Genomic DNA, 22,932 nt, shown 5'->3' with positions numbered 1-22,932 from the left:
TTCAAAATTCTTATTATGGCGGACAAACGCAACCTTTGTCTTCTTTACAAAACTTTAAAGAAAAAACACCTTTGATTGTAATAGATTGCTCGAAACAATCTGAATCCATAAAAAGTGGACCTGTAGATGTATGATTAGAATTTGAATCGAAGTTTGCATTTCCATCGAATACGAAGGCATTTTGTTTAATTATACATGATAGGGTCGTGGAATATAATCCTCTAATTGGCACGGTGCGTCGAATGGTATAAAATAAGATGAAATCTTTGCTCATTGTTCAGTATGGCTTCTGCAAGCGCAGCGATCGCAGACTTCCAGTGTTTTGTCGATTGTCAGGGAGGTTATATTATTAAAGAGTTTTCTCTTCTTGACCAAAGATTCAAATCGTCAAGACATTGGATTTTCAAACCACCGAAGAAATGGTGGCATTAAAATGCCCTTTATTTCATTGTAGCGTTGTATAATTATCAAAAGGAATTATACAACGCTACAGATACTTACATGAAGAAATCACTAAAATTACAATTAAAAAAATCAATTCCACAATTCATTTTTCCTGACTTTAATAACTGACATTAATGATTCTACTAAAGGTCAAGACAATAAAGCACAAATAGCATCAAATAATCACCATAACTAGCAACTAATTAAAAATACAAAGTGATTGAATTCGGTTCTCTCTATTACTATAAAATGTCTTGCATTTTTAACTTGTTGCCAACTTCCTTAACTTCATTACTAACTTTACATCGCCATTCCAAGTGGAATTCTATTCACCCCTTATTAAAAAGCCCAGAGGGGATCGAATGGATATAAATATTTACGACTAAATCTCGTACATGTTTTTGGACTAAGAAATTTCTTATAAAATGCAATAGAAGTTTCAGACATCAAAGAACAAATTTAGTACCGTATCTGTCTATCTGCAATCAAATTTGTGTTAATTAATTAAATTTTCATAGGTTGAGCGGTTTAGTATCTAAATGGTCGATTTTATCAGATTGCATCAACTGCATTCCCCCGTGCTGAAACGCAAGATTCACGGAACTGCAATTTAAAGTGCAATTTAGTCCAGTAAAATTAGGATTTTGATTGAAAATAATTCAGCCAAAGCTGAAAACTGTTTTAATCAATGAATTCTGCCTGTAATAAGAAGAAATAAGTTTGCCCAAATTTCAGTGGTTAGCTATTAAGTATTAAGCGCTACACTCTAAATACTTCTATAATAATTCAAAAACTAAATTATTAAAAAATATTATTTTATAAAATTTAGAGCATTCAAATACGGGGTCAAACGACTGTCATGTCATTAGAATTCGATCAAGGAATATTTTCAAAATCGTGAAATAAGTTCCCACTTTTTCCACTCTGCTCTTCAATCACAGTCTTACGATCAATTTTATTACAAAAAATGTATAGAATAATAGTTTTAGATAATCTAACCAGGTTTCTAATAGCTACTTATTTCTTTTAATTTGGTAAAGTTCGCCTATATAATACCTGCTTTTTCAAAACAGAGCCTTACGCTGTAAATAAAATATTACAGAAAGTGTAAGTAAACTAGAAAAAAAAAACTCATTATTAAATCTGTGTAAAAAAAATAAAAAAGTAACATTAATTGGCGAAATAAAAAAAATAATTTTTGATTTTTTTTAAATTGTGAATTAATTTTCGGAAAACTAGAACTTAGAAGTTCTGATTCGTACAGACTTCTGTTAACAATAAAATTAAAGTATATTGAATGTACTATAAAGTAATATTTAATATTTATCTTCATAAAAGTACTAGTTTTCATATTTGTCATAATTAAGTAAAAAATATTAATTTCGGAATTAATTACATTAAAATGAAAAATGTTCGGACCAAGGTTTTGATTTATGAAAAACTATATCTCAGGAAATATTAAACGTACAAATGTCTGCCAGCATTCGAATTATAAAAATATTAATTTCGGAATTAATTACATTAAAATGAAAAATGTTCGGACCAAGGTTTTGATTTATGAAAAACTATATCTCAGGAAATATTAAACGTACAAATGTCTGCCAGCATTCGAATTATAGCCAGTTTAATGTTCTATAAAGTAGTTTATAACAAGTATTTTCGCAAGAGTAATAGTTTTCATGATATTTGCTAAAATAAATTCACAAAATGTTGGTATCTCGTTGTTCGGAAAACAAATTTGGTTTATAAAAAACTACATTTCAGGAACTATCAGACGCACAGGTGTCTGTTAGAACTCATATTAAACCTGTGAGACCTCATATCAAACTATAAAGTAGTTTAGTACGTTTATCTTCGTAGAAGTAGTAATTTTCATGATATTTTGCAAAGCAAAGTCACAGAATTTTGCACATGAGTATTTTCCTTGACAAACACGGCTTCCTCCTTAGATTTAATTCCCAAACGACAATTCAAATTTATTCAAAATTAAAAAATATTCTTATTCCGTGAAATATAGGTTAGTAATCATATACCTATCCAGTACAAATGGTGGGGAAGCTATAATTACCTATGTATTGGGTAGACTTTTTTTAACACGAAAAAATAGCTCATAGTTTACACTCCTGCCTAGGTTTTTGTTATCTTATTTGTTTCTTATCTCGTAGTTTTAACGGTTAGTTGTTAGTGTAGCATATTAGACTATGTTTACGATTTCATAGTAGCTCTATAAATATGACAAGTAAAAAATTAGGAGATTAAAGAATTCGTAAACTACTAGTTAACTCGTAGTAGAATAGCCAACGTGTTGAAGAGAGCATGAACTCAAAATGACAGACATGATTGCAAAAGCTAGACTGAGTCAATCACGAAGATCCATACTCTCCGAATAACGCTTACTTGTATATGAGAATCCGCAAAGTTAAGATCTTGTATATCTCTTTCAATTCGCTATCAAAATAGGGAACACAAAAAGCTTTTTTGGGAATTATTTTGGATTTTAGCTGCAATATAAAAGTGAAACGCATGATATGAGTCTCCCCTCCACTTTATCAGTGCCCCCCTCCAAATCAAATTTTTTGAATGGTTCGATTTCAAAATTTTCTACGTAATCGATTATAAGAATCCATCACAATCAATCGAAGTGTATGTTTAGTTTTACTGTTATTTCGACTGACAGCGAGGAGTACCCTAAGATTTATTGAATCATTAAAAAAAATCTGAAATATAATTATTAATATTGATAAATTTTTCTTGTTAATAAGTCTGAAGTTCTTAAAATTGTACTAACATATTTACTTTTTTATTGGGTTTTCAAGAATAAAGATGGCAGAAGTGAAGCTTCTATCACGTTAAGGTCTTTTGTACTGTGAAGCTTCACCGCCACAGGTTGATTCAACTTTTCAAAAGTAAGTACATTGTTAATAAAACCAAACTGAGATTCTACAAAATGCTAATACGTCGAATCCTCACTTGAATTCGAAGCTTGTGTGTTTGCTAACGTAAGTAGATACTTCATTATTGAGAGAAAAATATTGCGAATAATCTTCAGCTCAATGCAATGTGGAAATTTACGACCTCTTCACGAATATTGAAAGGTTTGTTAAGCCTGGAAAGCTGGGATAGGCAGAGAATATCGTATGAATAGACTTTAGTAAAATCTAGGATAAAATGGCTTGGGAGGCCTTGAGTCAGTGAGCCATCGTTATTTCTTACATCTAAATATGTTAGGTGTACTTAACGGAAAGAAAAATTATTAGTAATTGAAACTCATCTAGAATACAAATTGATAATTATTTTTATACCTACCTAAACTGATCATTTTGAACTCTTAATAATAACTCACTGTTACTCTCACAGGTATTTTTGCTGCCACTTACATATATATAAAATATATAGTAATAGTAAGTATTGCTATAACGAAAAATTTGGAAGTTTTGACGTAAATATACGTTATGAGTCCAAATAAGCAAGTCTAGTAAAATGATCTAATTGTGAACAGCCTAGCTCAAAAATCAAAAAGTCCATTGAAACCTAAATTACATATTTATCATGCCATAAATATGTTGGGGATGTTGCAGCAACTTTTTTGTTAAAGTCGATTATTCACATTTTCTTGATTTTCTCAAAAATGTTAACTAAACTCGATGAACCAATGTACAATTAAGTGGTACTTAACCCCAGATAAGCTGTGCCATCATTTAAATAGTCTGACAAGATTTAACTACTCAATTAAAAAAAAATCCTTAAAAAGTACCTTTAATTTTGTTTATTAAAAAAATAAAATAAACCATATTCATTTTTAGCAATAATACACTATGGGATATCAAAGAATTGTATGAAGGGGGAAAAAATGAAAAATAGAAACATCCAATTAGAACGGGAAAAGCCGAGACAAAGCGATCTTTCTCGATCGCAATACGATTTTGTTAAACTTGTATTCTTGGAAGGAACAATATTTATATTCGTTATTTTTACCTTGAGGAGCATTGAGATACGAAGTTTTATAGTAACAGAAAAATAGAATTTTTTTTTAACCTTCCCTTGTTTTTAGATTTTTTTTCATAAATCACTAAAATAGGACAACTTCAACACGAGCTTATTAATCTTCTCAAAAACTGAGAAAGTAATAGTACAAGAGCCCAAGAGGAGAAAAAAGCAGTTATTACACCCCAATTTTTGTTTACTTTAATAAAAACTATGTATAATTACTAGTCAAAATTGATGAGTCCGCCAGGTATACGTAGAGGGGTTAAAAAATAGCGGCTGCTTCAAAACCTTAAAAAAACATAGATTTTTCATTCGGAGCTCTATATCTTAAAAAACTACCAACAACACTAAAAAATCTAAGAGAGCATTATTTAAAGAAGAGTAAATTTGCTGAAGTATAAGCCCTAAAAGAGCTATTTATTTCCAATAGTTCGCGAGATATAGCTTTTTTAAAAGTAAAATTTCTTAAATTAAAAGATTAGTAGTTAGTTAATTTATATCGAGAAATCTATATCTCAGGAACTATGTGACGTACAGATGTCTATTAGCACTCAAATTAAAGCTAGTTTAATGGACTATATAATCTTTACCTTCATAGGAATGGTAGTTTTCATGATATTTACTAAATTAATTTATAGTTGTTCGGACAATAAATTTAATTTATGAAAAACTTTATTTCAGAAATCATTGGACGTACCGATGTCTGTCAGCGCTCAAATTAAAGCTAGTTAAATTTACTACCAAATAGTTAATAATGTTTATCTTTGTAGGAGTAGTAGTTTTTATATTTATACTTATATTTGACGAAATAAACTCACAAAATGTTAATTTCTAGTTGTTCGTGTTAAATGTTGGATTTTTGAAAAAATATTTCTCTAGAGTCTGCCAAGTATACATAGAGGGGAAAAAAATGGCGGCTTTTTCAAAACGTTAAAAATAATTAATTTTTCATTCGGAGCTCTATATCTTTAAAACTACCAATAACAATAGAAAATCTAAGAGAATATCATTTAAATTATAGTAAATTTACTAAACTGTAAGCCCTAATAGAGCTATTTACGTTCAATAGTTCTCGAGATACAGCTTTGTAAAAAGCAATATTTCATCAAAATGTTGTACAGAACATACTGAATGATCAGTAGTTAGTGAATTTATATTGAAAAATCAATATCTCAAAAACCATTTGACGTGCAGACTTCAGTAAGCACTCAAATTGTAGCTAGTTTAATGAGCTATGGAGTGGTTTATGACGTTAATCGTCCTTGGAGTAGTAGAGCTTATTTTAAGATATAGAGCTCCGAATGAAAAATTAATGTTTTGAAATAGTCGTTATTTTTTATTCCCCCTACCTATACTTGGCAGACTCATCAGTTTTGACGGGTAATTATACATAATTTTCATTAAAGTAATTAAAACTTGGGGTGAAATAACTGCCTTTTTTTCTTCCCGGCTCTTTTACTATAAGTTGTACGACACGCGGACCACACCAAATTTTTAAATATTTTTATCTTTGTGCCTGAATTGATGAGACGATAACTTAGACTAACTGATTTTTAGAAAACTTTAAGCTTTGCGACGAGAATCTCCTATTAGTAACTAATTTTACAAAAAAAATGTAAAACTAACTTTGTATACATAAATAGTTAAATAATCTCACCTATGGAGTGTTCATAAAAACTGGTCTGTGATGAAATGTACCACGTTGGAAAGGAAATTGTAATGAACACATTGTCATTACACTGAAAAATATTTGTTCAACCCCCACTCTTCTATATGTCACATGCTAAAATATGCTAGCGTGACAAATTTAAATTTGAAACATTTAAAATTTTTCAAAAAAAAAAAAATCATATCTTCTGCCATTTATCTTGGTCAACAACTACACGGATGTCTTACCGCAAATATTATTTCGTCAAATATCACTAGATAATATAAAAAATATATAAAACTCTGCCAAGGATAGGTACCATACTATTTCTTTCTTCTTTTACATCACTTTATTTTATTTGATGAAGGGTTCTTTTTCTGGGAAATATCTTTTTTTCTACATATTTCTCGATTATGTACGTAATTACTAATTGGTAGTGCGGTCAGAATATACGAGTAACACAAATAAGTTTAGTATTTAATTTCTCCCTTCATCAGGGCTAAAAACTAAAAACAAGATAACAACCAATTAATACAAAAAAATAAAAAGAGAAAATATAAACAGAATTATTATTGTAAATAATTTATACAGAATGAAAATTTATAAAAATAAAGTGATGAAAGAAGTGAAAAATAGGTAATTAAATATCTAAGTAAAATAACATAATTAAGGAAGGTTTAAAGGTATGTTATTTTACTTAGATATTTAATTACCTATATATAAGTTTTATTTTCAACTTCTTTCATAACTTTATTTTTATTATTTTTCATTCTGTTCATATTTTCTCTTATTATTTTTTTTTGTATTCATTGGTTGTAATCTTGTTCTTTGTTCTTAGCCCTCATGAAGGCTAAAATTCTGGCCGAAACGTTGGCACTATTAAGCAGGTTTTTTCAACTTATTTGTGTTAGTTTATACCCCCAACGAAATTTCTAGTTTAAGAATACATTGTAAGGGAAGAGCCGTTGTTGAAACAAAGCTGTACACAGAATATTAGTTTTTCGTATGGATAAACCAAAAAACAAATAGTCAAATTTATTACCATATCTACAACAAACCCCAAATTTGATCATAATCGAACCTTTCTCGAGTGTAAAGGAAAATGTTTGCTTATAGCATCCTCACAATTTCTACTGGAAAGGTAGGTATATGATTACCTACCTACATTTCAATATTAAATAAACTTTTCTCCAAATTTGGGCCAAAATGCATGAAGCGCTTTAGAAATATAGCCATTCCAAGGAAAATACGTTTACGCTAAAGTAATAGAACCTGATAAATTTGACAAATGCATGAATTCCCAACTTGCCTCCAGCTTTTAGCTGAATGTTGAATGATCAGATGTACCGTTTTCGAAGTATATATTTATGAAGGAAAATACGTTTGCGCATGCGTAAGCGAACTGCACGTGTGCGCTTAGATTTTGGATTGAACACTTATGCATGCACTAAAGGACGTGAAGGCCGTGCGGAATGTTGTGGGTTCGATTCCCACCTGAAGCAGATATTTATTTCTTGGCGGTCTCGAGAAATAAATTTTGACACTCCCACCTTTGTTAATTAGTACTTTAGTAACCACCAAGGGTATATTTTTTATTTTATTCATTTAAAAAAATTACATCCAATATGGTCCACCCAGATGACATCTATCGATCAGTGCCAAAATAACACATAAAAATGATTGACATAGATGAATTGTAATTATTACAATTTTGACTATTTGGGCGTTGTGGGGGCTATATAATTTTTAAGCTAGATAAGTATAATATGAATTGATCTCAAGGGATAATACTAACAATTTAATTAAGAACTACTAAAATGAATAATTATTTATTTAATTAATTGGTTAAATTTAACCCATCATATATCAACATCGTTAGTAATCTCGTTTAAAATTATACGTTTTGTACTCTATAGTCCGTTTTATATAATAGTCTGCAAATTCTGTGTGTGTTTATCCTTTTATGTTTTAATCATAATCCATAAAAATTAATTTTGACGTTAAGAAAATACCTAACATTAATTTCCTTTCAGGAATGAAGATTAAAACTAAAATGGACAAATGTACAATTTAATCCATAAGACACTAATTCATAATACACTAATGTATAGGGGAAAAATAAAGAATTTATAGGAGTTAAATAGCTTGAAAATGGTGCTATATGTAGATTAATAAAAATAATATTGAGGTATAGTGAGTTAGAAATATTTTATTTATTTTCTTGTTAAATTTATAGAACTAAAAACTGTAATTATTCTTATTATTGTTAAATTAAACAAAAAATTATTTTTTACAATCTGCTGTATAATTTTTACTATTTCTCAAAAAATTAATTTATTTGTATTATATGAGTAGCTTAGTTACAAGCATGACAAGATCCATTTTTTCTCAAAATTATTTAGATATTGTTTCCGTCAGGTTTCATCCTATATCCCAAGTTCTTTTGTTAAAAACAGCAAGAAATTTCTCAATAATGAAATGTCTCAGAATTGAAAAGTACCTTCTTAATAAAAAACGTCTTCTACTGAAAGCACTTATTTCGTGTTTCGAACACGGCCAGGTCCAGTAAATAATTCGGACCACGCGACCATAAAACTTAATTAAACCTTTGGTTGGGTGTTCACTATTTAATTTTAGCCACTGTAATAAAAAACGGTATTTCCGATCTCCTGAATAAAATTTCTTAGTGTTTTTTTCACTGTTTGTCAGTACGCTACTCACATTCTATCTGTATAAGTATATTTGTTTTTAAATAGAACGAGCTCAAATTTATTTCGTCTGCTCAACACAAAGAATTAATTGTATAGAAATCTTATAAAATGAAATTTCTTGAGGTCTGTTTAGATGTTTGAGACGGAAAAGGGTCAATTAAAACTAAGACAATGGCATTTATTACAAAACCTCACAGTGAATTGTGCAGAAAACAAGATAAGCAAAGGTGACAGGAATATCCAAACAATAAAGCTAAAAGATAGCAACTGTGTCAACATTCCGTCCAGACATTTCCATTTCTGTCTTCAACAAGTGAACTATAACTACTGAAACTATGCTAAATGGTCAATAATGGGTGTTATAATAGGTATATTTATATTTTTTAAATTACTTTAAGTACTTTAAACAACCTTTTAAATTCAATAACAGGTTGTTTAAAGTACTTAAAGTAATTTTTTAAATTACTTTAAGTTTACACAAATAATTATAAATTAATACTCGTAATGCTTATAGCTCATGTAGATTCCAAACCGATTCAATTCAACATAGACTATGCATTCCATGATCAAGATACTGTCTAGGGATACATTATATACACAACTGTTAATGATATTTGACTTTGCTATTTTTATATTACATGAAGGTATTGGACTTGATACTATTATTTAGCTAAATTAATCGAATAGAATTTTGAACAGATGCTTTCTTCAAAATTAATTTGTACTTATTGTTTTTTTTTTATAATTTATTTATTCATATTCAATACTTTATTAAAAATATAAGCTACAAATAAATGTGATGAGTTATATTACAATGTATGATACAGTTTTGTGGAGAATATGCTCATTGATGGAACTACAATAATATTTCTTGGGAAGTTCTCGAGGCCATCTTTTCTCAGACGCCTAGTGTTCGGGTGGTTAGGAACTTTATAATGAAAGGATTGTTATCTGATTCTGGCTAAATTTGCAACATATGAAAAATTGATGTCCTGGTGAATGATTTTATTTGCTGAAGTAAGGAGCATTAAGAAACTTACGAAGGATTTTTAATTGTAAGGATTGGAATTCGAATGTTTAGTGGAGCCTGAATAGGCCTAATTATGTAAATGAGTCTTTTATGAGATGTTGTACTAGATAGCGGAACTGTTCAACAGGAATAAGTGGAGTATTATTAAAGGATACAGTAGGGTAGGAAGTTATAATTTTGCGGCGAAGATTAAAGTCGATGTGTTGGAATTTATTTTAATCCTCCTGTTTTTACACCATTCTTCAAGGGAGAATATGTGGTTTAAATGGATGGCTCATTACTATGTATGATGCATGATAGTACACATATGCCGTCGATATATCTGGAAAGGACAATGTTGGGATGTCAGTTGTATAATCTGTTTAATAGAAGGGACCAAAGCTAATTTGGCTCTTGGATTATTAGCTAAAGTAAGATTCATTGATTACATTTCTATAGAAAGCAAGCTTTTAACAAAAATGACTTCAAGCATAAACTATAAGCCAGTGCTTTCAACCCGTTATAAATATATAACCCGATAATTCGTAATATAAATACGAAACCCTCGTATTCGTGTCTAGTATCACCAAAATAATTTTATTGAAATCGGTGATCACGAAGCCATCCCTTGTTAGTTGTTTCCCGGCTTCTACATATTGGAAACCAAGGCATTATACTAACTAGATAATTTACCGCGAAAACGTGTTTTTGAGCATAGTATATATTCAGATTTTATGGAACCATTGAGCCAAGAAGAGTAAGGGGTAAGCTTATAGGTAACAAACTTTTCTAAATTCTTACCATAAAATCAAACCCAAAGTGTAAATACTATTGAAAGGATTTTGACTCCATTGTTAAAATAATTTTCCGGGGCTGAGCCAAAATTTAGAACCTGAGTCAACAGTGAGACCAAAACAGTAAATATCGAGCAAAAAATAGTTTTCTTACTGGTTTGAAAAAAAAAAATATATATAAACGCCAAGCTGAGAATATAAATGAATAGAATTCGAATATAGAAGTAATTACACATGAATATTAATTATTTTACATTTATTTATTACTCTTTTTATTACGTTTTTATCGTTATAGCACCACGACTATGTTTCACATTTATTCTTAGCTTTATGTCCATAAATTTTTTTTCAACCCGGAAGAAACCGTTTTTTTATTTGTGTTACTATGTTTGAACTAGATGTTTACTCAAGTGCTATATAAATTTTGCCTCAGCTCCGAAAAATTCCTACAACAATGGGGTCCAAATCCTTTCGAGAGTATTTCCACCTAGAGTTTAATTTATGCCATGCATTTAGAAAACTTTTTTTACCTATAAGCTTACTCCTTACTCGGATCAATAGTCCCAAAAAATGTGAAGCTTATAGTGAACAAAAGTTTCTAAATGCATATCATAAAATCAAATCCAAAGTGTAAATACTCTTGAAAGGATTTTGACTCCATTGTTAAAATAATTTTTCGGAGCTGAGCCAAAATTCACATAGAACCTGAGTCAACAGTGAGACCAAAACAGTAAATATCAAGCAAAAAATACTTTTCTTACTGCTTTGAAAAAAATATATATATAAACGCCAAGCAGAGAATATAAATGGATAGAATTCGAATATAGAAGTAATTTCATATTTATATTAATTATTTTACATTTTAGTGAATAGGATTGCTATTCATTTTTAAAAATCTTTTTCTTTTTCATGAATACACTCTTTTTATTACGTTTTTATTCTTGTAGCACCACAACTACGTTTCATATATATTCTTAGCTTTTTATCGATTTTTTTTTTTCTAACTAGGAAGAAACCGTTTTTTTTTTTCTGTGTTACTATGTTTGGTCTAGCTGTTGACTCAAGTGATATGTAAATTTTGGTTCAGCTCCGAAAAATTATTTCTACAATGGAGTCTCTTGAAAGGATTTTGGCTCCATTGTTGAAATAATTTTTCCACTTTGGGTTTGATTTTATGGCATGCATTTATAAAAGTTTTTTACCTCTAAGCTTACCCCTTACTCCTCTCGGCTCAATAGTCCCATAAAATGTGAAGCTTATAGTGAACAAAAGTTTCTAAATGCATATCATAAAATCAAACTCAATGTGAAAATACTCTTGAAGGATTTTGACCCCATTGTTAAAACACTTTTTCGGTTCTGAGCCAAAATTTACATAGCACTTGAGTCAACAGGAAGGCCAAACACAGTAAATATCATGCAACAATAGTTTTCTTGCTGGTTTGAACAAAAACTATCAACACCAAGTTGAGAATAGAATAAGAAAATAGAAGTACAGTTTTTATTACTTTTTTATTCATATGGCACCGAATCAACGATTCACATATATTCTTAGCTTAGTGTTGGTAATTTTTTTTTCTAAACACGATGAAAACTTTTTTTTATTACTATGTATGACCTTGCTCTTGACACAAGTGTTATGTAAATTTTGGTTTATTTTTCAGTAATAAAATTATAAACTGATTATTGTCATAACAGCAATGGAAATCCGTAAACATTTATTAATAAATTTAGTATATTTATGTGTTTTTCGTCACTCTCCATTATCTTCAACGATTTTATATGTTAGATCTTAATTTTTTTTATATATAATTTTTTCACTTTCATGAGATTGATTATGATTGTTTAAATAAAATAAATTGTATCTAAGTTAAATCTCAAAACAATCTTTATTTCTTTAAAAATATGTTTCGTCCAATTCGGCATTCCTTAAGGACAATCTATTAATAACAGGCTTAATTTTACATAAATTGAGGATTAGAACTATCTAATATTAAATAATATTTAAATTCATCAACACTGGTTCATGAAGTTTAATTAATATCGACCGACGCTTCTCAGTTGTGCACCTTTACTGATAGTACAAGAGCCGGGGAGAAAAGAAGGCAGTTATCTCACCCCAATTTTTTATTACTTTAATGAAAACTAGGTATAATTAATAGTCATAATCAATGATTCTACCAAGTATAGGTAGGGGGAATAAAAAATGGCGCCTGTTTCAAAACCTTAAAAATCACTAATTTTTCATTCGGAGTTCTATATCTTAAAAACTACCAACAACACTAGAAAATTTAAGAGAACATTATTTAAAGAAGAGTAAATTTACTGAAATATAAGCTCTAAAAGAGCTATTTACGTCCAATAGTTCTCGAGATATAGCTTTTTAAAAAGCAAAATTTCTTAAAAATCTACTGAAAGGTTAGTAGTTAGTTAATTTATTTTGAGAATTCTATATCTCAGGAACTATGCGACGTAAGGATGTCTATTAACACTCAAATTAAAGCTAGTTTAATGGACTATACAGAAGTTTATGACCTTTACCTTCGTAGGAATAGTAATTTTCATGATATTTGCTAAAATAAATTGATTTATAGTTGTTCGGACAATATGTTTGATTTATGAAAAACTTCATTTCAGAAACCATTGGACGTAAAGATATCTGGCAGCGCTCAAATGAAAGATAGTTAAATTTACTACAAAATAGTATATTATCTCTATCTTTCTAGGAGTAGTAGTTTTTATGATATTTGACAAAATGAACTCACAAAATGCTAATTTCTAGTTGTTCGTGTTAAATGTTGGATTTTTGAAAAATATATCTCTAAATCCATTAGACGCACATATGTCTGCCAACACTCAAAATAAAGGAAATTTAACTTACTATAAAGTAGTTTATGACACTTATCTTTGTAGGGGTAGTAGTTTTTATAATATTCACATATGAATTTGAATTTGGCAAATGAAAAATTGTCCGAACAACTATAAATCAATTTATTTTAGCAAATTTCATGTAAGCTATTACTCCTAAGAAGGTAAAGGTCATAAACTACTTTATAGCTTATTAAACTAGCTTTAATTTGAGTGCTAATAGACATCTGTAAATCAAATGGTTTTTGAGATATAAGTTTTTCAAAATAAAATCACTAACTACTGATCTTTCAGTATGTCCCATACAACATTTTTATGAAATGTTGCTTTTTAAAAAGCTATATCTCGAAAACTATAGAGGGTAAATAACTCTATTAGGGCTCATATTTCAGAAAATTTACTTTTCTTTAAATGACGTTCTCATAGATTTTCTTGTGTTGTTCCTACTTTTTAAGATATAGAGCTCCGAATGAAAAATTAGTTTTTTTTATCGCTTTGAAACAGCCACCATTTTTTATTCCCACAATCTATACTTGGCAGACTTATCAATTTTGACTATTAATTATACATAGCTTTCATTAAAATAATCAAAAATTGGGGTGAGATAACTGCTTTTTTTCTTCTCTTGGCTCTTGTACTAAAAGATTCAAAAATTAATCCTGGATCCAGTAACTAAAAAAAGGAATTAAAAATCTGTACCTAATAAAAAACAAAACTAATCTTTGAAATTGAAATTTGATTTAATTGCACTATTAAGTCACGATATTAAAACACTAATCGTTAAAAGATTAATCCATTTTCTTCTTCTTTAACAATTAATATGTCTTACATTCCAATTTCTTTCCTGCAATTCACACAAAAAATAAATGCTGTTTTGGCTTTGTAAAATTGCAGATTTTTTTTTAAACATTTTAAGTCCTAGATTCACAAACAAAAATCAAGAAAAAATAATAATAGTTTCTATCAAAGTCTGGGAAACACATACCGTCCTCTACTTGTAAATCACAAAATTCTTAAAAAGTAATTATAAATAATAAATCGTAATATTGCAACCTATGTTCCAACAGGTTTTTGTTTAATCAGAGTCTGTTGAGCCGAGACGACTAAGTAGACTTATAGGCAAGAAAAGTTTCTAAATGCACACCGTAAAATCAAATCCAAAGAGGAAATACTCTCGAAAACTAACAATATAAATGTGGCTTGGAACAACGACAATCAAAGTAGATTTCTATTTAACGTCTATCAATGATTCAACTTTTACGGCCTCCTTAGAAAAGACGTATTGTTATTTTTTTTTACCAAGCCGAACTTCTCGCCTACAGAGGCTCTGAATTTAGTAATTGCTCCAAACCACGAGTACTATCATGAATTATTTATACAGTGAATTAATAATAATTAAAAAATAAATTTCTAAAACCTAATAATAAGATTTATTCTAGTCTTACTTTGTACGGGTTACGTTCCATTGGATCTCCAGTTCCTGGTTCGAGTAAGAATATAGAATAATAAAAATAAATTAAAAAACGATAAACTATTATTACACTTGGAGTACAGTAGAGAGAGAGAGCACTGGATGAAGACCAATAAGCAGTTATTATACCACGAAGAAGAGATTTAAAGAACACCCAAGGACACCGAGTTGTGGCTTGCATTACCACAGTCAGCATTATCTAATAGCTAGTACCTAGTTGTATCTATTCCATCTACACTTCGCTATTATAGTAACAAAGCATATTTTATAGTAATATTAGTGTGGAGTCAACCCTAAAAAAGTTTTAATCACCCTCCTCTTAGTTTCAGAAATATTCTTTTAAAACGATTTAGAGTCGGAATTATTTTAACCCAGCCTTATAGCACATTAATAATTTCTCACAGGAGAGCCGCCATTAGTAAGCTTATTTTGCTAATAAACATTTTTGATTGAAATAATGTTTTTTAAATAGAAAATTAAATCTCTGTAACAAAACTGAGACTTAACGATCACTTTATCTCAATAACGAAAACGCCTATAAAGATTTTTTTTTAAAATTAACAACTGTACTAAATAAATTTACAAGAAGTAAATGTGATGTGAATCTACCAATGGTATTGGGTGGTTTTCGCTGAAAATATTATTTAGTAAAACAACTTTAGGAAATCCAAACATTTTTATTCAAAATATTTACTATCATTTTCCCAACGTATTATCAACTTTTCAATCTCAGAACTGAAAAATTCAGGGTTTTGTGAAGAAATGAAGTCTGAAAAGGCGTTTTTGATCTGAGAATAATTTGCAAAAATTTCACCCTTAAGGAAATCCACATTTATGAACAGAAGGAAATCTATAGGAGATAAGTCAGGTGACTGAAGGTGAGACTGAAAGAACTTTTTAACACAGCTGGTTTACTTTCTTCACTAGTGGTATTCATGATATTGTGTTAAATTTAAAATGTTTTGCTATGTTAATTGTTATAAGTATAGGATTGTGAGCAGCCCTATTTAAGGCTATGTTAAATGTTTAATGCATAAGAGCTCCTAGCGGATTTTCTAAGCAACTTGTTTAGTAACTTTTCCATCCAAAAACTTCTTGTTATTGTTTACTTCTAAGTTTTGATTACAGTAATTTATTACAACATGCCTAAAGTAAGTGAAAAGTAGAAGTGTGAAAGTTTGACTTCCGATTGCCCTGTCTAAAAAGTCCAAAACAATACTAAGACAATCAAACACAAAATAGCAAGTAACCTAACACAACAAACAAAATGGTGCAGATGGACTGCATTCTGTTACATGACGTCATTCTCTGTTTTAATATGGTAAAAGAAGTAAATATTTCTTCATTTAACATAACTTTTTCCATTTAACGCGGTTTAACATGTTAAACTACACATCGTGAATACCCCTACTGTCTGTCGTGAAACATGAGGTCTGGCGTTGTGTAAGAGTATAGGTCCCCGATTAACCAATGTAGTTTTTAATGCATTGCGTCATCATATGTTAGTATGGTACCGGCCGAATCGGTGGCTACTGTAATTGTAATGTGTTGATTATATCTGCATAATTTATATTTAAGTTTTTTGTATCAGTATAATTAATAGTATTTTTAAAATAGTGTGTTGTACTGATAGCTTCCTTTAATGTTCTACTATGAGTTTTTTTTCAAAACCAAAGCATTTTAAAAATAAAAGCTTAAAAAACCAAAAAAAAGAGAAGAAAATGTAACTACTGATAAGATAAAAAAAATGTTATGCATTTTTTAAATTAAATTGCTTTTTAAGCAATGTGCAAGCTCACTGTTGTTTATTTTACAACGTGGTAAAATTATTTCTGATTATTGATCCTGAAGATAGGAGAAGATTGCCGAAACGTTGATGAAAATATGTGTATGAAATAAAAGCATTAATAGGAAGAATTTTTCACAATATTACCTAATATATTTTATTGGAAGATCGTTGATTGATCATATGTAATACATGAAAGGAAGATGGGGTCAAAAGAATTCAAATAGTAATTAATAATAAATAAATACTTAATTTCTTTTAATCCCACCCATCTTCTTTTATTTTATATATTTTAGATAATATATATAGATCTTGAGAATGGACAGTTGCATGAAAAATTTATTGAATTTTTTATTTATTGACATTTACAACTGTAATTATATAAAAATACATCCAGCAAATTTGATGTTAGATTGTAATGGTATGATAAGTAGAGAAACTACCCATTGGTAGCTCTATAATTATTAATCATTAACCAGTTAAAGTGAAGTTTGAAATAATAAGGGTTTATGAACAAAAGATTAAGATAAAACTAAAGAAAGTTTTGCCCTTAAATTAGTTTTAAATATTCCCCAACTCCAATCCGAGGACCCACCCTTTTGCCAATGACATTACCACTTTACAGCCTGCTTTTGCATTGCGATTGTACATAACAGTTTACATGTGTTGTACATAGTACTTCGTTAGTATTCAAAGTAGGAAATACCATAGATGTAAAAAAAACAAAAAAGAATCAACTATAAAAATCGATAATACTGTGATTAATGTGACGCAACTTGTGCGATTATTGTGTATTCTTGCATGGAACATTTTTTTACGCAATTGTTTAGTTTAGTTTCCTGATTATTGAAGTAATTGCGTAGCTACATCTCGAAGCGTTCTCACTTGACTTACTGCTTGTTCCTCCGCTATTAAGTAGGAAAAGGGAAAAAAAAGACAGCAGTACCTCAGATCCGGGTACTATTGTTACTAACATTAGCCGATAGATCGATCGCTCAATAATATCAAATGACCGCTATCGATACTATCATAATGTTAAAGTTCGATGTAATAAGTTACATAATTAATCATAATTGTTGGTAAGGTGGTTACTTCATTACGAGAGATGGAATTTTTCTTTAATAAGAAGTTAGAATGTTTCTTCATTTTTATGTAATGGTTTTAGAAATGTTTAGTATAAAAAAATCACATACGTAATTTATTTTAGGGGAAGATATATTTGTTTAATAATCAAAGGGAGGATTATTTCAACATAATTTTAATTTAAAATCAATATGTCCGATGTTTCGGCTAACAAGCCGTCTTCGGAAACTATAAAAAAAAAAAAAATAGTAAAAAATAAAATTACATCAATTCCTATCTTTTTACAAATAATTAATTAATTATAAAATTTATTAAGTAGTTATATAATTAATTTCGTAATTAAAAGACTAATTATGTGATTAGTCAATTAAATATGTAATTATATAATGAATTTATTACTCAGAATTAAACTGAAAAATGTTTTTAGGACTTGATGTCGAATGAAAATATATTTGTTAAAAATTGTTATGGTGTTCCTGAAGATAGGAAAATATTCACTTAGTCAAAGGTTAGACATCTTCGTTTACTGGCACAACAGACGCATGAAGCTGCCCTTGGCCAACCATCTTTCTCTATCTTCTGTAAGGGTAATTGGGATCCTCAGTTGTCGCAGATCCCGCCTCACAGCATCCCTCCATCGGCCCTTCGGCCTACCACGCTGCCGCACACCATCCGGAACGTATCTGTACAGTTTATGAGCCACTCTTTCCTCCCTCATCCTCATTACATGGCCAAGCCATTTAAGCCTCTGTATCCTTATGTACGAGGACTTGCTACATTCCTTATAGAGTCCAAAAAGCTCACCATTGTTCCTTCTTCACCAATTACCATTCTCGCATACGGGCCCTAAGGTTCTCCTCACAATTACCCTTTCAAACCTGTCTAGCAGATTAATGCTTTTATTGCTCAGGGTCGAAGTTTCTCCATCGTATGCGACGACTGGCCTTATAAGTGTTTTGTACAGAGTGGAATTTTTCTTGTCTAAAGGTTAGACCTATTGATTATAAATTAAAATTATGGTAAAATAATCTTGATAATCATTATTTAAAAAGAAAATCATGAAAAAAGCTACCGAAAAAATCTTTTTAATTCATTAAGGTTGAAATAAATAAAAATAATACACATAATTGCAACGATTATTTTAATTAGCTATCACCATCTTTCCCATCAATAAATTTGCTAGTGAGATACATCTCTTGCAGATAGTAAGTTTTCAAAAGTTATTATTACGAGCTCTAGCTCGAACCAGTTATCACTCCTTCTATTATAAACTCCCTAACCACTCAAACCCCATAGTTTCTATCCTTCATCCTCGTCCATTTATGACAATCCTCCGAGGCACCTGAAAAGAAGATTAGCCACGAGACCTGCTAATGCGAAATGTCATGAGAGTGGTACCAATGTGTTGCTTATCTACACGCCTGTAACACTCCATTTTAACTATGATCAAATTTACTGTATTATATCATATAGTTGTAAATTTCAATAAATATATTTTTTTAAAAATATATATTACGAACTAGTGTTAGTTCCATGGGCTTAGAAGATGTAAGTTGTTACTTATAATAACAAATAAAAGCCTCAATTCTAAGCTCAGCAGTCATTCGTTCTTCTTCTCGAGCATAGATGATAACAATAATTTTTTTGTCTGTCAGTCCGGGATATTTGTAAAAAATATCAAGTCATTTCCTTGTAATGTTCCATACAGATTCATCAAGTATCATTTTTCCTTTAAATTGCCAATTAAAAACCATTACACGGTTTATCAATTTATTCTTTTTCATACTTCTTACTCATATAATTTTTTTTTACTAGTTCTCTAATGATATGTAAACTGTATTATACGACATCAAAATGTAGTTGGTAGAGGAGATAGTTGCAGTTGAATATGTCAAAACTGTGCATCACTGTTATTTTTCTGATTCATGTTTAGAATTTTATTTTCTTATACTTCTAACTGATATTGATGTTTTATTTTACTTGTTTCTTATTTATTAGGAAACTGCTGGTTATTAAATGAAAACGTGGTAAGTTTAAGCGACGGGTGTGGTTGAATATGTAGTAATTGCACACCATGGGATATTTTCCGGGTTTTACTCTGGAATTTTAATTTCTGCTGATTAGGAAACTGCATGTAATAACATGAAATGAGGTAAAGTTAGACGATAGGTAATGTTGTCTTAACATTGCATAACACGGATTTTCTTCTGATAATTGTTTAGCTGTTTTTTCGGAATTCAATTTTAATGTGTATCCTGTTATTTCGGAAACTGTAAGATATCACGGACAATAAAAATTGCGGATCACAGAACGAAAAGATTTCTTCTAACTGTATTCTAACCATTGTTTAAATTTAATAGAAAGTTAACTGAGAAAGTTGGCAAGTAAAATTAAATTCATCCTCGTCTCCGAACGATCGTGTTAAGGTTTATCAAGGACTATTGGGTATTATATTGGTTTTCCTTTAGTTCTGGCAATAAAATTACTGATGAAAGCGATCGGGATTGCTTTTTCTTAACTATGGATTATTTCCAGGAAAACTAGAAATAAGATAGAAAATAATTTATCATTTTCTTAATAATATGCTTCAATAACTTGCTAATTATAATAATTTCAAGTTCATTATCTGTTTCCTACAATGCTTGGGAAGAAAAGCATGCAGTTTTCCCTGAAGCTCCTCCCCTCCTTGGCTACTTCTTTGGTCAAGCTAACCAAATCAGCTCAATTCATTTACAATTTTCATTCAATAGACTCATTAGATTACGATGACCCCTCAATTATCGACCGACTGACGTTTACTTGCATATTAACTGCTGAACAATAAGGATATTGTGTCTTTTGATGAATATTAAACAAAAAAATTGTTTGGCCATAATTTCGGTATCTGCATATAAGAATAAAAAAACAACAAAAAAAAAAAAAGAAGGGATATGAACGAACACGAACAATAGCCTCCACTATAAGTTGTGAATGATTTGATTTCAACATTTTCTCAGTAATTTATTAGAATTTCCCCACAAAATCGATATGAACGGTGGTTACTATCATTCCGACTGTATGCCTAGTAGGGATTAATATATCACTCGCTACAATCATACAATGCTTTATGTATATTATTTATATTTATATGTATATTATGGTTGATATAACCGTTATATTATGTATATATATATATTTTTAACTGTATATTATGGGGGAGAGGGGGTATAGTCTCGTACAAAACTAACTATATACAATGTTGTTATTAAAAGAAGAAAAAAAAATAAATAGATAAGAATAATACTTCTAAATAAAACAGGAAAGTAAAATTAATAACAAAAATAATGATATTGGTACACTTAAATAAAATTAAAAATTGCCCTCTAATAGTAAAAAGTAACAAGTTCATTTGAAAAAGGGACGAGAGAAGAAAATAGAAAAAAAAAATAATAATAATGAATTAATAAAATGAGTAATAATAAAAAGTAAAATAGAGGAAATGTGCCTATGAATTAATTATATATTTATTAAAATTTATAATAGAATGTCCTGCTGGGCTTCAGTCTTCGGGTTGAGGTTGGGTTTCCCAGGTTGTAGGTCACTGCTCATTCTATGGCTTTGAAATGTATACAATTTTAATTGTTCTTTAGGTATTGAAGTGATCCTCGTATGTCAGAAATAACCTGATAGAGATAAAAAAAAGGCTTTGAAGCATATCATAACCAATTTTTGAGCGGACCTAATGGGTTTAAGAGATTAAATTCGTTTATGAGTTGGGCATTTGAAATTATATGACATATAAGTAGATGTTTTTCTCTATCTCATGGGACCTTTCTATATGAAATTGAGATGATAAAATATGTCCAAAGTTAAGTAATCTTTCTCATTACATTATCAAACATCGAAACTGTTTAAATACTTTCGATTGTTAAGTATGTTTTTTTTAATTACAACTGCAAAAAAAAAAACGCAGTCGCAGGTTAGATTATATATATGAATAGTTAAATGTATAATTGCAAATTCTGAAGAAGTTAGCAGAAAGAGAATTATGGTTGCGATTGAAAGAGAAACAAAAATAGTTTACAACTATAACAAAAGACTGATTTACATGACTATTATAAGGCCTATATGGAGATACGGAGCTGAGCTTCGGGGCTCCACTAAACCATCGAATTTCTCCTGAATCCAATCCTTCAAATCTAAAATATTTAATGCTCCTTACTTTGTCACAAATGTTGCCGATTTGGCCAACACCAGATACCATTTCTTCCATAATAAGTCAAATTTCCCAACCATCCAAACCCACTTGTTTCTAACCTGGCTTCATTACCTAATGATCCTCCTAGGCTTTAGAAAAGAAGATGGCCTCGAAATCTCCTCCTTTAGATATGTTATTGGAGTTCTATCAATGGGTAGATTCTTCGCATGTTTGTATCATGTCATTATATCACCTACAGCAAATTTACCTATTGTATATATTTTTATAAAGTTGTAAATAACAATAAATAAATTATAAAAAAATAGTTTTCAACTATTTATTTTCCGACGTTTCATTCTACTTTGTAGAGCTTCATAAGGGTAAAAGAATACAATAACAACTAAGAACATTTTGACTTTGTATGATAATAAGATACAAAAAGGTAAATTAAGGTAGGGTTAAAATTATGTGAGAATAAGTGAAAAGAAAATTGTATACAAATAAAAGAAAAGCAGAAATAAAATAGTATCAATATAAACTAAACAATGATAAGAACATAAAAAATTACGTAAACAGTAAGGTAAAAAATGTACAGGAGATGCAATAACATGTAAAAACAGAAAAGTAGATATGGGAAAATAAAATTTAACACACTAAAAACCATAAAATTAAGAAATAAGTTGAGATTAAATAAAGAGGAAGGATAAATAAAAATAAATGAGTAAATAACAAATCAGGATCACCTAACTGTTTAAGTTGATAGTTAAAGAGACATATGACAGAAAATCAGAAGCATACATGAGTGGAGGGGAGGTGACCGTTAACCGTTTTATTTCTATTCCAAATACGTCGCGTAATAAAAGGAAAGAGATATAAAAATATAATGATATTAAATATTGATATACAGGAAAGAGATATAAAAATATAATGATATTAAATATTGATATACAGGAAA

The 22,932-nt window shown here is 29.6% G+C and overlaps 1 protein-coding gene across 3 annotated transcripts in view; it reads left to right on the top strand.

Annotated features, from left to right (window-relative positions):
- The window catches only part of RfC3 (replication factor C subunit RfC3), a 58,334-nt gene that overhangs the window by 3,110 nt on the left and 32,292 nt on the right, over positions 1-22,932 (top strand). The window contains exon 2 of one of the 3 annotated variants that reach the window (XM_067050035.1): positions 3,261-3,350. The exons of the other annotated variants lie outside the window; for them this stretch is intronic. The gene's annotated coding sequence lies outside the window, so the exon portion shown is untranslated. The remainder of the gene's footprint in view (positions 1-3,260; positions 3,351-22,932) is intronic. 3 annotated transcript variants of the gene reach the window in all.

The sequence above is a fragment of the Halyomorpha halys genome, unplaced genomic scaffold (assembly GCF_000696795.3).
Source record: "Halyomorpha halys isolate HHAL.00 unplaced genomic scaffold, Hhal_1.1 Scaffold126.1, whole genome shotgun sequence".
Taxonomy (NCBI): domain Eukaryota; kingdom Metazoa; phylum Arthropoda; class Insecta; order Hemiptera; family Pentatomidae; genus Halyomorpha; species Halyomorpha halys.
Note: the sequence above shows the minus strand (reverse complement) of the source record. Positions and strands in the feature narration are given on the sequence as shown.